The following is a 13,779-nucleotide window of genomic DNA, read 5'->3' as shown; positions in this document are numbered from 1 at the left end:
TGTTTCCTAGAGACTGGTTCCATGGGGTCCCTCACAAACTGGAGACGGTTACTGTGGGTTTGTCTTTAGTATAGCTTATGTACATACTCCACGAACTGAGCATTTGAGCTTGTTCCAGAATCTGGGATGAGCCTATGTTGTGAAAACTGAAATGCTCAAAATAGGACATGCATGTGAATGGACACAGGGTGCTAAAATTAAATTAACCCAGGGGGTCTCAAACTGGGGGTCAGGACCCCTCAGGGGGTCACGAGGTTATTACTGGGGGTTGCGAGCTGTCAGCCTCCACCTCAAACCCCGCTTTGCCGCCAGCATTTATAATAGTGTTAAATATATAAAAACGTGTTTTTAATTTATAAGGGGGGGGGTCGTACTCAGAGGTTTGCTATGTGAAAGGGGTCACCAGTACAAAAGTTTGAGAACCACTGAATTAACCCCTCTGAAGCCTCAGGGAATGCGGGGAGGGGGCGGGGGAGGAGTCTCCCTTGGTAGGGTTGGGAAGGAGGTAGGTGGTGTAGGATATTGCTCTTCTCATGTGATCCCTCCCCCAGTGGCTAATTTTAAATGAAGCTCCCCTCCCCTGACACGACTCTCCCTATGGCACTGAAATTAAATATAGACTATCATTTGGCATTTGAGAAGTGAAAGGGATGGTAGCCCTAAGGCAAAAGCTAACAGCTTGGCTCTTCTGCAAGCCTCTAACTGCTGAATGAGCTTTAGGGTAGGGAAGGCTGTGCCTCCCCAAACAGCCTGGCCCTGCCCCCTCTCCAACCCCCACCCACTTCCTGCCCCCCGACTGCCCTCCTCAGAATCCCCGACCCATCCTGCTCCTTGTCCCCTCACCGTTCCCCAGAGACCCCCCCCCAACCACCACCCAGGTCCCCACCCTCACCAACCCCCCCGTTCCCTGTCCCCTGACCGCCCCCCAACCTCTGCCCCCCCTGTCCCCTGACTATCCCCGGGACTCCCTGTCCCTTATCCAACCCCCCCATCCCCTTACCCCTGGCTCCCCCCTCACCTGGAGCCTTAGTGCACCTTGTCCAGGAGCATCCCTGGACAGCACTGCAGCATGGCTCTGGTGGGGCCTGAGCTCCTCCCCGCTCAGAGCCGTGTGGTAAGGGGGCGGGGCTGCGAGCTCCGGGCCGAGCGGAGGGAGCTCAGGCCCTGCTGGAGCTCACAGCCCCGCCCCCTTACCATGCAGCTCTGAGTGGGGAGGAGCTCAGGCCCCACCGGAGCCAGCCGCTTTAGCTCTATCCAGGGACGCTCCTGGATGCGGCGCGCTGAGGCTCTCGGAGAGGGGCGGAGGTGGGGACGGACCGGGGCCAGGGAGGGAGCCTCAGCCATTCTCGTGGGGGCTCCTGCGGAGCCCGGGGCCTGGGGCAAATTACCCCACTTGCTCCCCCCCAGGTGGCCCTGCCAAAAGCAAAAAAACTCAAAATTTTGAGTGCGAGACAAAAGTGGAATTTTAATTAGAAGCAAAGTGAAAATCTCAAGTTCGTACAAAATGAAAACTTCAGGTTGAACCTAAACAGAAGTGTCACCTCAATATGAAATGACCAATTCAATTGGAAATGCAACAAAATGAAATTTTCAATTAGAAATTAAATGAAAATTTCATGCTGAAATCAAACACAAATTTTCACTTCCTTTCATTTTGGCTTGATGTTTTCCAGCCCCATTTTTTATTCAGCCCCATTTTCCAAATGATAAATTGTCGAAAAAGGACAAGCAGGCCTGCTCTGTACATAATCCACCCCTAGATAGGGATAGAGAGGTTCCACAGCACAATGGAGAATTAGATCCAGTTGGTGTCCTGCCGAGCCTGCCAGCTTGCTTGTGTACTGAGCTATTAACCAGAGAGGCACTGAAACCAAATGCCTTGCATTCAGATCCTCAATCATTGCTCCTCCACCCCAGTCCCCCCTGCACCAGCTCATTAATTTCGCTTTCTGCTTTGTAGCCTTGCAATGAATAAAAATGAAGTTACAAAAACAAAAAACAAAAGAGAATGTGTCCGCTTTGGGGGAATGTAATGAACTCCCTGAGCCTCAAAATGTGGAGCAGTTGCTGCATCTAGTAGGCTGAGCAAGGCTCATGTTAGAGCATGGGAGCGGGAGCGGGTGATTAACCCTTTCAAGGTGTAACTAATCTGACCTGGATGAGGCGTAATTGCATGGTGACTGGCAATGGAAATAAGCAACTCTACGGCCTACGAGCTCACCGTGATCCCAGCTGGTATTGGTCGTGTACGGAGATGGAGGTGGGGAGAGAAGAAGGGTGTGTGTTTGTGGATGCAAGGATGGGTATGTGGATGGAGGGATGGATGGATAAAGGGCTGTGGGGATAGAAGGGGTGTGTATGGGGATGGAAAGAGGGGTATGTATGGTGATGTATTGGATGGAGGAGTTTGAATGGGGATGGATGGGTGTACCGATAGGTAGGATGGATGGATGGCTGGATACGTGGATGGATGCATGGATATATGGGTAGAAGGGTGTCTATGGAGGTAGAAGGATGTACAGTTGGCTGGGCTGGATGGATGCATACTTGGATAGATGCATGGATATATGGTGTCACTCTGTCTGCAGAGGCTCCCGACCATGAGTGTTTACCTCAGGGCAGACTGTCAAAAGCAGGGCAGCCACCACAGACAGGTGCTATGTTCTATAATTAGATTTCCCCAACCCAGTAACAAATGCGAACTCCTAAAATACTGCAGTCGTCTTGTAATGGAGTCACAGGCATTTCCCTTAGATGCTCCAGTCTATCTTGCCATCCAAGACAATACTAACACACAAGTGAGCTGGTCTGGCTTCCAGCTGTGAGTTTGTCAGTTCTCAGCTGACACCTAGGCCTTGGCTAGAGCTGACACTTGCCTTACCACCGTCTCACCCCCAACGCAAAACTGGTGTAGGAAGGGCTGTCGTCAGTGCTCCTGAACATGCTTCAGGGTTACCCTGTTCTTGATGAGGCCCCAGTCACTATATTTTCCTTCCCTTGACAGGAATAATTTCCATGTGAAATTCTTGTGGAGCAAGACTCCAAGGCAATAAGCTAGAATTCGTCCCCTTAGCTTGGTGCAGCTGTATAAGGGGAGAATGATCTGTGAAAACCTGAAATTTTTTATTACACAAATAAGGTTTAAGTTGCTTTACAGCCCCGATGATGGCACAGAATTCCCACTTGGTGACAGGTTGGTTCTGTTCAATAGGGGTTAGTTTTACTCGAGAAGGCAAAGCACTGCACCTAACCCAGTGTTAGAAGTCCCATCACCTTCTTTTATATTCTGCAAGCCTTTTTCACAGACCTCTGTCGCTGCCACCTGGTCTGGCTTCCCTCTTTTGTAAGGTCTGTTCTGGGGGCCACAATGTTGCTAAACCCCTTCACAAACCTCCAGTGGTAGTTGTCCAGACCAATAAAGGATTGGACCTGCTTCTTGATTCATGGAGCAGGACAACTCCTAATAGCTTCTACTTTAAAGAGTTGGGGCGAAAAAACCCAGTGCCCTCCCTGTGTCCTACATAAGATACCTCTGCAGCTCCCATTCTGCAGTTGGAGACTTGACAGTGAGGTCGGCTTCTTTAAGTCTTTGTAACACAATTCTCACATGATTCAAGTGGCCTTGCCAGGAGCTACTGAAAATAGCCAAATCATCTAGCTAGGCCCTGGCAAAGGTTTGTACCCCCTGCAGCACCTCATTGACAAGCCTCTGAAAGGTAACTCCTGCATTGATCAATCCAGAAGGCATCACCTTAAATTCATATAAGCCAGAGTCCACTATGAAAGAGGATTTTTCTTCAGCATCAGCTTCGAAGGGAATTTCCAGTATCCACGAGTCAAATCCATGGGGCTTATGAATTTTGCACACATCCCCAATAGGTCCTCTATTCAGGGTGTGGGGTATGGGTGGGGTTGGGTGATAGCATTTAGTTCTCTACATTTCCCACAAAACTCATGGTTTTATCCTTTTTAGTTACCATCACAATAGGAGATGCTATGGGGCTTTCTGATTTAATAATTACCCCATCTCCAGCGTGCTATCTACCACCACCTGGATCAGCCTCTGGATTTCCACTTTAGCCCAATGTGTCTTCCTAGGAGCAGGGCAGGGCCCTGTAGTTTCAATGGAATGTCAGTTTAACTGGGTCGGTTGGAAAATACCTGTTTGTGGTGCTTGAAAAGGGTCAGCATTTCCTGCTTTGGGGTTGGATCCAAACCCTCCCCAAACTCAATGCTCTCCAGAGGAGTTCTGTCCTTGCTTTCCCTGACCAAATCAAACAAAGAAGCATTAAACATTCCTTCCTCAGCACAACAAATCATATTCGCTGCCATTTCCCTTTCATGGTAAGCTTTTAATCTATTGACATGCACTGTCTGCACAGCTCCCCTGCCATGGGGTTTTCCTTACATCATATGTGGCTTCATTCACTCTTTCTATCCCTTCAAAAGGACCTTCCCAATAGTCCTGAATTCTGTCTTTCCGCACTGGGATCACCACTAACACCAAATCGCCAATATCAAATGCTCTATGCCAACTGCACCAACCCTTCTGGGTTTCCTGACTTCTTTTAAGGTTCTTTTGCACTAAATCCATCATACACTGTAAATTCTCCTTAAAATGAGTAACATACTCCTCTACCGGCTGGCCTGTCTCCTCAGTACTGCCCTCCTAAGAGCCTTGAATAAAATCTGGGGGTGCCCTCACCTGCCTCCCATATAGGAGATCAAAGGAGGAAAGCCAATAGTTTCCTGGGGAACACTTCTGTAGGCATATAGAAGATAAGGGAGACACATGTCCCAGTCATTCTCACACCTGGAGATAACATTCTTTGCATAGATTTTAAAGTTTTATTAAATCTTTCCACAAGCCCATTAGCTTCTGTATGATAGGAGAAAATCTGTAAGGCCTGTTAGCACAACACAATCTCTCTCTTTTATGAACTAGTTCCACCTAGGATTGGACATTTGTTCATAAAACCACAATTACAAAAGCCAAAATCTTATTTCAGTTTAAGTGTTTAGACGAAATGGGGGAAAAAAGTACTTTGTTCTATTTTAAGGGTGGCAAATTCCTTGTCCTAAAATTGGGATTTACACATCTTAACTTGATCCAACATTTTAAAAAATGACAGTTGAACCATTCAGATGTTAACAAAGCTTACAAACTGACAACTCACTTCCTTTATAGCTAAAACGAAACTGAAAACCACTGCTGTTATATGGTTTAAAATATTTAAGGACAAGCCAGCTCTTATCACTGCCTTGGCTGTATGCCCAGAAAGGGCAAAGATGGAAAAACTCCCCCCTCCCCTTTTACTGTTTACTCAGATAAAGCTGGGCGGTTACACAAAGCATGAAAATTGTACGCACTTATGGATAAGCTTGCTCACTTGGAGAAAAACTTTAGCCCTGATAAAAAGAACAGGAGTACTTGTGGCACCTTAGAGACTAACAAATTTATTAGAGCATAAGCTTTCATGGGCTACAGCCCACTTCTTCGGATGGTTTTTGTGTATTATGAATTTGAGTATTATGACATCAGGAATCATAATACTCAAAAACCAGTGGGAGAACACTTTAACCTGTCTGGTCATTCAATGACAGACCTGCGGGTGGCTATCTTACAACAGAAAAACTTCAAAAACAGACTCCAGGGAGAGACTGCTGAGCTGGAATTGATATGCAAACTAGACACAATCAACTCAGGATTGAATAAGGACTGGGAATGGCTGAGCCATTACAAACATTGAATCTATCTCCCCTTGTAAGTATCCTCACACTTCTTATCAAACTGTCTGTACTGGGCTATCTTGATTATCACTTCAAAAGTTTTTTTCTCTTACTTAATTGGCCTCTCAGAGTTGGTAAGACAACTCCCACCTGTTTATGCTCTCTGTATGTGTGTATATATATCTCCTCAATATTTATTCCACTCTGTATGCATCCGAAGAAGTGGGCTGTAGTCCACGAAAGCTTATGCTCTAATAAATTTGTTAGTCTCTAGTCTCTAAATTTGTTAGTCTCTAAGGTGCCACAAGTACTCCTGTTCTTTTTGCGGATACAGACTAACACGGCTGCTACTCTGAAACCTGTCTTTAGCCCTGATGGCATTCTTAGTTAGGTGTACTGCTTCCTTTAAAAAGAAGCAAAAAAGAGAGAGAGAGAGAAAATATGTTCTTTTGGAACCACTTTTGCTTTCATGAGCCATTTACAACACTGTAATAAATCATTGATGTTTTTAGTCTATGACAGCCCCTGCCAATGTGTTTTACCACCAACGTTTATGAAGACACCATGGCCACTGTGACAACTTGGCCCATTGTGGGATCCAACCTGTGACCCTAGAACTGTGCTGTCCTCCATGCAGAGAACAACTACAATAATTATTGGACACGATCACAGAAAGCTGTCTGTTGCATCAGCCCTTGGTTCTGTTCATTTGAAACTAAATTCACAGTTTTTTCCTACAGTGGTCAGGGTGCCCGTGCTGTCAGTGCCAAACCTCCATGCTGCATGTTCTTGGAAGCACCACATTATGCCTTGAGATCAGGACATAACTTCTCCCTTCCGGCTAGTAAAATACAGTTTTTAAAAACAACCAATGCCAACCACCTGTCCACCCCCATTCCCAGACACAACCCCTCTCCCCATATCTGTGCCCCCCAGTCCCAACCGCAAAAGCCACCCACAAAGTCCTGTGTCTCTGCATATTCCCTAGCAAATGTCACAGCTATGGATTGAAGTGGCTGAGAACTCTTCTGCTGTGCTCACAGATATCTTCCTCATAAAGTAAACACACGTTATTACAGAGACAACTGGGAACAAGCAACAGGAGTTATTCAGTCTCTATTGTGCTGGTGGGGAGCTAGGCTTCCTGTGACTCAGTGAGGAAGGCTGGAAAGGACCCGTGGATTTGTCTTTACTGAACTTTGCTGATCTTGTGGATCTGGGTTTCGCATCTGGTGTTTCCTGTCAGAGCAGCAGAGAGCTCAGCACAGGGAGGGGCGGCCCTGCCATCTCCAGGTCTCTGGGTCCTGGTCTCAGACCCCACCCCATAGAACTGCTGTACTGTTCCCTCCAGGGCGATGGCTCCTTGGGTCAAACATATCTTGGTGTCTTCTGGCTCTTGTCTCTCTTCTCCTTTGCCTTGGCTGGTAAAGTGACCCCTGTTCTCCTGGAAGCCTGGGTCCCATTCTCCATCCCATTCTCTCTCCCCCAGGGCTGAGTGCTGCAGGGCCCACTCGGGTCGCTGTCTCACATATCTGGGTCCCATTCCCATTGCAGTCTCTCTCCTTCCTGCAGGGGTTCACCACCTCTCCTGCTCCCAGCTCATCTCCCCCTGGTTCCTGGTCTGCCCAAGCGGCTGAATGTGATGAAGGTGAACGACCTGGTGCTCTCAGCCTATGACAGCAACACCGGCAGGTTGGCTGCCCGCAATGGGTATGGCCGGGTGACCTGGAGAGCCAGCAGTTCTGGAGTGAGATCAGAGCTTGGCACCTGGCCTGGGACCCCTGGGTGGAGCCCAAGTACCAGGATCTGGTGTGGGAGGTGAATGCCAGCTCCCCACAGGCAGGTGAGTCCCTGGCTCCCAGCACTTAGCTTGGCTCAGAAGGGGATGGTCAGGCAGCTCAAAGGAGGTAGAAGGCAGCTGGGGGAGGGGAGTAACTTCCCTGAAGTGATTACAGTGGGGGAGGGTGGCTGGAAGGCAGGACTCCTGGGTTCTATCTCAGCTCAGCTCAGGGAGTGGGGTCTAGTAGTTAGAGCAGAGGGGCTGGGAGGCAGGACGCCTAAGTTCTAGCCCCAGCTCTGGGAGAGAAGTGGAGTCTGTGGGGCTGGCAGGAGGAGGGGGGGACTGGGAGTCAGGACTCCTGGGTTCTATATATGGGAGAACTTCGCTCCACCTCTGCCTCCTCCTGGCAGCTCTGTGCTCAGCTACTCAGTTGTTCATGCAGCCACTCTGCCCCCAGAGCCCTACTACGTGCAGGTCCTGAAGACCTGTGAGCTGGACAATGCCACTGGTGCCGTCCGAGCCATCACCAGATATTCCCTCAATGGGGAGGACGTGCTGCGGTACGAGGCCAACCAGAACTGCTGGTTCTCGGTGCACCCAGCAGCCTCGCGAGTGGCGGAAAGCTGGAACCGCAAAGGGGACACTTCCACTGTAATGAACGTCCGCACACTGCAGCAATGCAGAATCTTCAATGGGATCATCGCACCGTTCACTGCTCAGAAGACAGGTGACAGATCTTCTGGTGCCCCTCAATCCTGACCCAACACAACTCCCTGCTATCCCATTCCCTGTGATTAATAACCCTTTCTCGCCCTCCCCCAGCCCAGCCCACAGTGCGTGGCCCTTATCCCAGGGATCCAGGACCGGCCACACAGCCTCATCTGCCATGTGACGGGGTTCTATCCCCGTGACATCGAGGTGACCTGGGAGTGGGGGTGCCAGGAGGCCCAGGGGGAGCAGTTGACTGGCAGGATCTGGCCAAATGGGGCCCCCACCTTCCATATCCAGGTGTCCATCGAGCTGGGGCAAGAGGGGGTCATCCCCACAGAGTACGTGTGTGTGGTGAAACACAGCAGCCTGGGGGATACCACCCTGAGGATGACTTGGGGTGAGTATTGGGGAAGTAGGGCAGGAGGTGGGCAGGGCAGGGGGTGGGGAGGCTGGGGGAAGTGCTGCGGGGGGCAGGTGCCTCCTACCATGGGAAGAAGATGGCAGAGATGGACACAATGGGTGGGGGGAAGAGGGAGTTCGGAAATGCAGAGAGCTCCAGAACTGCTGCTTAGCCAGTTGGTCCCCAGCCAGTAGTGGGGCATGGGATTCTTCCGTCCTAAGTGCAGGACTCAGCACTTGTCCCTGTTGAACCTTATCAGATTTCTTTTGGCCCAATCCTCCAATTTGTCTAGGTCACTCTGGACCCTATTCCTACCCTCCAGCGTATCTACCTCTCCCCCAGTTTAGTGTCATCTGGGAGGTCATTGTTCCACTCTACTTGGCACTGGTAATACTGTGTCCTGGTCTGGGCACCACACTTTAGGAGAGATATAAAGAAATGGGAGATAGTCCAGAGGTGAGCAACAAAAATGATCAAAGGTTAAAAAACCTGACGTAGGAGGGAAGGTGGAAAAAAAAAACTGGGTATGTTTAGATTAGAGAAGAGGATGTTGAGGGGGGACTTGAGAACAGTCTTCCAATATGTAAAAGGCTGTTCTAAAGAGGATGGGGATCAATGGGTTCTCCATGTCTGCTGAGGGTAGCACAAGAATTTAATCTGCAGCATGGGTGATTGACGTTAGTTATTAGGAAAAACTTTCTAACCGTAAATGGAGTTAATCTCTGGAATAGGATCCCAAGGGAGGTTGTGGAATACCCATCACTGGAGGTTTTTAAGACCAGGTTGGAGAAACACCTGTCAGGGATGGTCTAGGCTGACGTGGTCCTGCCTCAGAACAAGGGGCTGGACCAGGTGACCTCTCGAGGTCCCTTCCAGGATGATATTTCTATGATTCTAATCTATGAAATGTCTTCTGAGATGAAATCCGCTGAGGTTCCTTCCCCTCCATTGCCCGTTATCTGGAGCCCAGCTGGGAGGGGGGGCAGGCAGATATGAAACATTACATGGAGAAAACAAAGCTGGCCTTGAAAAGTTCCTGAGAAGCAGGAGTAAAAAGAAATGACTCATCCGTGAAGACTGGAGAACTGACAAATTTACAGACAAAGATGTAGACTTTTAATAGTCTTGCCAGTGTGGGCCACAGGTGATGCGGCGATGCATGGCGGGAACGGGGGGGAGGGGGAGACATGTGGGGTCACATGACCTCCTGCAGATTTGCTGCTTGGCTTGGACTGAGCATGCTCAGTAACACTGCTGAAGCCGGCTGCCCTCACTCTGCGCCCCCACTATGGGTGGGCATAGATTGTCTCTGCCGGTGACCCTGAATCCCAACTTCCAGACGGTGATGATGGTGATCCTGCTGCCCACGGCCTTTCTCCTGCCCCCTGGAGCTGGGGTTTGTGAGTAGTGAGGGATCAGGGCAGGGAGCTCTCTGGGCTCTTTGCAAATCCTTGCTTCTCTCAAGAGTCAGATGCTTCTGCCAGGGCAACTGCTACCTCCCAGGACCCAGCTAGGGAAGGGTTTGGGGGTGGGGGTGAGGGAGGGGCAGGAGACCTGGTACTGAGATAAAGCCCCTGAGAGATAAAGAGAGAGACTAAGATCAGAAGAGCGACATAGGGGGATCTGAAGTTGGGGCTGGGAGCCAGGACTTCTGAGTTCTAGCGCCTTCTTCCTTTGTCTATGCTGCCATTTTAAACTGAATCTCTTTAGGGAAGGTTCTGTGCAGCACCTGGCACAACGGGCCCTGATCTGAGTTGAAGGCACCATGTACAAATAACAGCAACAGATGGTCAGAACAGCCTCACTGATATGGATGCCAAACTAACATCCATGAGTCATCTTTGAAAAAGTCCATGTGTGAGCTACAGATAAACTTGTATTGGTTTAACTAACCTAATTTTAAACCACATCTGTAGTTCAACTGGTTCAGCTCTGCCTGAGGATGTCCTGATATTGGTTTAAACCTGGCCACTAGTGTCAGAAACTTCCCAGGGGCCAGCTATCCCCACAGAACCAGCGGTGGGTCAACCCTGACGAGGTCTCCAGACGGAGGGTTGCACAGGGTCAAAGGAAACGGTCTAGTCTGGCAATTCCTAGCTCCTATGTCCCTCTGATGGTTAGAGACTTTCTCATTTCCACCTCCATCTATCCCTGCCCAGTTCATCCCCATTTGTTCTTGTGCCTACATTGTCCTTCAACTTCACTAGCTCTTCCCTGCTCCTGTCCCCTCCACTCTGATGTCTTTACACCGATTGTCTAGATTTGGTTTCACAGCTAGTGACCCACTTGGATTGAGACTTCTTCAGAGCTGGTCTGAAAAGGATTTTATTTTTCCACTGGAAATTTCTACTTTTCTTTGAAAACCCCAAAGGCAATTTGTTTTTCTATTAATTTTTTTATTATTGTTTTAAAAAGATATATATAGAGAGTAAGAAAACAAACAAAATATACATAAGCTTCTGATAATATATAAACTTCTCATAAGCTATTAAGTATTTGCTACCTTACCTTAGCTATGTTTGAAACATTTAGTTATCTATAAGATGAATGGTGATAATATGAATCCCTTATTGTATTGCACAATTTACAAACAAATTTGCTTATAAAATCCAACTAAAGAAAAATTATTAAAGTAAGACAAAGACTAGAAGCAAAATTCATAGGATGGGGGCTAAAGACGGGGAAGGGAAGGAAGTGGGTAGAAAAGAGGAGGTGAGGTGGGCCCATGCATTTGATAGGATCATTCAGATACTTCCAGGAAAGCATCTCATATCTCTAACAACTTTTCTTGGGTATTGCTGTAACTGTGTAGTGGGTTAGCGATTGTCCCTCCCCTTCTGGCTCAGTGGGAGGCTCACTCCACATCACTACATCACTGGGCACCGTCCAGTATCGGAGAATTAGCAAATCAAGTGTCCAGACCTGAGGCCCCTTTAGCAGGGTAGTGCGAAGTTGCCAAGTAGTCTGGGTAGCTCTGTTTCTCAGGCAGGACAGAGCGGCAAAGCTGTCTAGGTAGGTCTGACTCTCAGGCAGGGGGGAGCAACAAACAGGCTGTTCAGCCTAAGGTGGGGAGGCTGCCACCCCAGGGGTGGGGTTGGCAGCAGGGAGACCTGGGTTCATCCTTCTCCACTGGGTCCCAGCCTAGGGCCCTAACAGTGGCGGATGGCTCTGCCACGGCGTGATTCAGAATCCCACCACAACAAACCCCCACCCAGAACAGACTTGGGTTCTGATTCATATTCTCATATTAATCTTAAATGTAGCTCCAAGGAGCAGTTCGGAGCACTGGCTAAAATTTGTTTCCATTTGGTTAGCAGAAAATAATTGGCCTAATCCCTCCTCCCATTACTTCTTTAGGGGATCAGTGTTTAGTTCAAATTTGCTGGCCAGGTGTGTATATAATGTTGCCATAGATGTTGGCAACATGGGTAACATTTGGAGAAATGAAAGCAGTAATAGGTCAGAGATAGCCAAGGCAACAGGGCTAAATAGATGGGGGATGGCATGTTTCTGTTGCATACCTGGCACTCCTTCTAGTTTCTAGTGTGACCTAAAGTTAAAAAAAAAATGGTGACCAAAAGCTTTCAAATTTTCAGCAGAAAAGTTCTGAAAACTGGAGGAAATAATCAGTTTTCCAAGAAAAATGCCAAAATGTTTGAGGTGAGGAGATGCTTTCTAGGAAAAATTTCTTTATCTAGAAAACCCGATTTTCACTGTGGGTTGAGGGAGAAGATGAAACATCAGCAGGGGATGTGTCAGTGGCGTTCTGGGTGATACCTGCCCCAAAGCCGTTAACTCAAGGCAGCGCGATTGCTGACCCACATTTGGCACCAATTCTCCACCCAGTGAGGTCAGAGCTTTAGATTTACCCTCTGGCCCCACGGGGTGTCCGGTGTGGGGGAGAGCTGAGAAGGGTGCAGAGTTCCAGGTAAGGGACAACCCCCCCTCCAGGAGAGCAGTGGGTTGAGGCTGTGGTGATTCCCCTTCGGGATGGGGAGCTCAATCCCAGCCCCGCCCAGGGAGACGATGGGGCTCTTTGTATGAACCTGGTCTCCTGCCAGATGAGATCATCGGGGGACAGGAAGCCCAGCCCCACTCCAGACCCTACATGGCCTATCTGGATATACAACTGTGACGTTCCCCTTTGGTTTTATCTGGACCAGTGATCTGCTAGGTCACTCCAATCCTTAACTCTGGGAGCCAGCCTTACCCTGCTCTGCTGTGAGAACCCCCACTCCTGGGCTGTTCACACACAGCCTCTGGCATATAAGCTGCTCCTTGGATTGTGCAACCGAATGACACTAGCCAATATCTCCGGTCCCAGACACAACCCTAGGAACGTCTGTCTTGCAGTGTCCAGTTATGCCCGGTGGACGCTGCAAGCTTATAGGAGTTCATCAGTTTAACAAAGAAATTGATCCCAAGGGGAGTCTCTGACACGCTTCAAACCAAACGCACTGCTTCAGGTAGAATAAACAAACAGATCTATTAGCTATAAAGGTAGATTTAAGTGATTATAAGTCAAAGCATCACAAGTCAGATTTGGTCAAGTGAAATAAAAGCAAAATGCATTCTAAGCTGATCTTAATACTTTCAATGTCCTTACAAACCTAGATGCTTCTCACCACAGGCTGAACTTACAGCCAGGATCTACCCTTTGATCAGCGCTTCAGTTGCTTGGTGTGGTGTCTGTAAATGTAGGTGGAAGAGGTGAGAGAGCCTGGCAAATGTCATAGAACCATAAGACTGGAAGGGACCTTGAAAGGTTACTGAGTCCAGGCCCCTGCCTTCACAGAAGGACCAAGAACCATCCCTGACAGATTTCTGCTCTAGATTCCTAAATGGCCCCCTCAAGGATTGAGCTCACAACTCTGGGTTTAGCAGGCTAAGGCTCAAACCACCAAGCTATCCCTTCCCTCCCAAATAGCGCTCCCTTTTAGCATGTCCTTTCTTTCCTCTTGGATTTGCTCTCCCCCTTCAGAGTCAGGTGAGCATTACCTCATCGTAGTCCCAAACTGACCAAAGGAAGGGGGGTGACTCCCTTGAGGGTCTAACAGATTCTTTTGTTGCTACCTAGGCCAGTGTTCTTTGTTCCTGTGAGGTTGGGCTGGGTTTGTCCCATACTTGCCCTGATGAGGTGTGAACTGTCTCTCTGTTC

General features: G+C 48.7%; 1 pseudogene; it reads left to right on the top strand.

Moving 5' to 3' along the window:
* Nucleotides 1–2,186: 2,186 nt before the first annotated feature.
* Nucleotides 2,187–10,029, top strand: LOC117885546 (annotated as a pseudogene).
* Nucleotides 10,030–13,779: the final 3,750 nt, after the last annotated feature.

Source organism: Trachemys scripta, chromosome 12 (assembly GCF_013100865.1).
Source record: "Trachemys scripta elegans isolate TJP31775 chromosome 12, CAS_Tse_1.0, whole genome shotgun sequence".
Classification (NCBI taxonomy): domain Eukaryota; kingdom Metazoa; phylum Chordata; order Testudines; family Emydidae; genus Trachemys; species Trachemys scripta.
Note: the sequence above shows the minus strand (reverse complement) of the source record. Positions and strands in the feature narration are given on the sequence as shown.